The sequence below is a fragment of the Echinops telfairi genome, unplaced genomic scaffold (assembly GCF_000313985.2).
Source record: "Echinops telfairi isolate 266 unplaced genomic scaffold, ASM31398v2 ScPeMD7_30;HRSCAF=105, whole genome shotgun sequence".
NCBI lineage: Eukaryota > Metazoa > Chordata > Mammalia > Afrosoricida > Tenrecidae > Echinops > Echinops telfairi.
The window spans coordinates 4,330,508-4,332,385 of record NW_022103927.1 but is presented as its reverse complement, the minus strand read 5'-3'; the positions used below and the strand labels follow the sequence as shown (position 1 = coordinate 4,332,385).

Genomic DNA, 1,878 nt, shown 5'->3' with positions numbered 1-1,878 from the left:
CTCCCATGATGAGGGTGTGGTCTGCTTCTAACATAAAGAGATGCTGTGGGAAAGCTTGCTTCCTTTTTGCAGGATTTGGATCCTGCATCTGGCTCACTGACCATGCACGGGTCCTCCTGCTGTATTGCCTGGTGATCCTGGAGTCATCGGGGCCTGCTGTCTTACTTGCTGACTTGGGATTCTTTCACCTCTGCAATCCCAAGCCTGCGGTCTTCCCATTGATCTTGGGCTCATTAGACTGCAGCTTTGTTAGTCTGAAAAAGCCTCCGCTCTGACAGCTGACCCACAGACTTGGAACTTGCCCGGTTCTTTCTAAACATTTAAAAACATTTTCCCCTCCCCCTTCTATAACGATGTGAGTCAGTTTCGTGACACAAACTTCCCTCTCTCTATAGAGGCGCATATAAGCCTCACTGGTTTTGCCTCTCTTGAGAACCCCGTCTGAGACAGTGGCCTGGTTTGAACACTGGGCTTTTGCAGATGTCAGGTAAGACGAAGACCCAAGTTCAATATGACTGGTGTGATCCAGAAGAGGAGCTGCACAGCGACGGAAGGAAGCTGGAAGAGCCCAGGAAAGACCCTAGAGCAGCGTTTTCCCTAGTGGGCGGTCCCCCTGGAGGGGCCGTGCTAGAAGAATCCAAGAGGGCAGCAAAAGCAGATACGGACCACTTGAACATGGATTATGGGCCACGGTACGCAAGTATTTACTGTATATAATTGTGTATCAGCCATTTTTCAGCATATTTTTATGCCGTTTTTGTGGTAAAATTAGGTGCCTTGGCTGATATTCAGGATTTTTGGAAAGAGGGCTGATAAGTCAAATAAGTTTGGGAACCTATATCCTAGAGCCTTCAAAGGGATGGCGACCCTGTAGTCACCCTGCATTCCAACCCTGTAGACACCCCAAGTCCCACCGAGTGTAGCGGGATGGTACAGATCCACTAAAACTGGGGTTTATAAAGACTGTACATGTAAAATGAATGAAGCTGGGGTCGCATCTGAAACACTGACTCCGTTCGGTAGCTCCAGACCTGCGAGAGAAGACACTTCTGTTGCCTTAAGCCACGCCACATGTGGCACTTTTCCCCGGGGGACACCTTCCTTGTGGCCTTGTAGGACCCTGGGCAGCCTGGCACAGGTGTGAGGGAGCGGTGTGGGCAGGGTTGCAGTCGCTCTGTGTGTGATCGTCTGCTTCACAGCTCAGGTCATGAACCCAGCAACGGAAGTGTCCGGAGAGGCCAGGGTAGGTGGGGCAGTGATTCCTCCTGACTTCATCCCAAGGGCACTGCCACTCACCCTCTGAACACTGGACCCCGGGTAGGGGGCCTACCAGTGGATCAGCTCCCCTTCCACTAACCAGGGAGTGGCAGAGCTAACAAGATGGCCAGACCTGGGTCTGAATGGTGATGGGCATAGTGGTCTAGGGTGCCTGCCTTGACCTTTTTGCACGAGAAAGAGAATTCCACCTTCTGCCAGCCTGGTCTTGAGCTTCCTTCTGGCTCTCTTTGGTGGCTCCCTCTGCTGTGTGCCAGCGCCTCACCTGGGTCTCTCCTGCTTTGAAAAATGCCTGCCCTCCCTCCACCTGGCCTCCCCACGCTGGCCCCCAGAAGCAGCTGACCGGTTCCTTCTCCTCCTCTCCTCCAGTGGCCTCCACTCCTCCTCCCCTGCCCTCAGCACCTGGAAGGACACTCCCCTCCAGGGCTCAAGTTTCCATCCCTGGCCGTGGGTGCCCTTCCCAGCAGCCTCAGGGGCTTGAGCCATTCCCAGCACTCTGAGGGGCCACCCGTTCGGCCCTCCCCCCACTCCCATCTTCTCCCCGTCACCGGGTTGGTCCTGCCGGTGGTCATGCTGCCCTTGCCCCTGCTCTCCCAGCAGGCA

General features: G+C 54.7%; 1 protein-coding gene across 1 annotated transcript in view; it reads right to left on the bottom strand.

Annotated features, from left to right (window-relative positions):
- CACNA1A (calcium voltage-gated channel subunit alpha1 A) overlaps nucleotides 1–1,878 on the bottom strand; it is a gene marked incomplete at its 3' end in the record, with an annotated part of 251,525 nt that overhangs the window by 12,198 nt on the left and 237,449 nt on the right. The gene's annotated exons all lie outside the window — the stretch shown is intronic.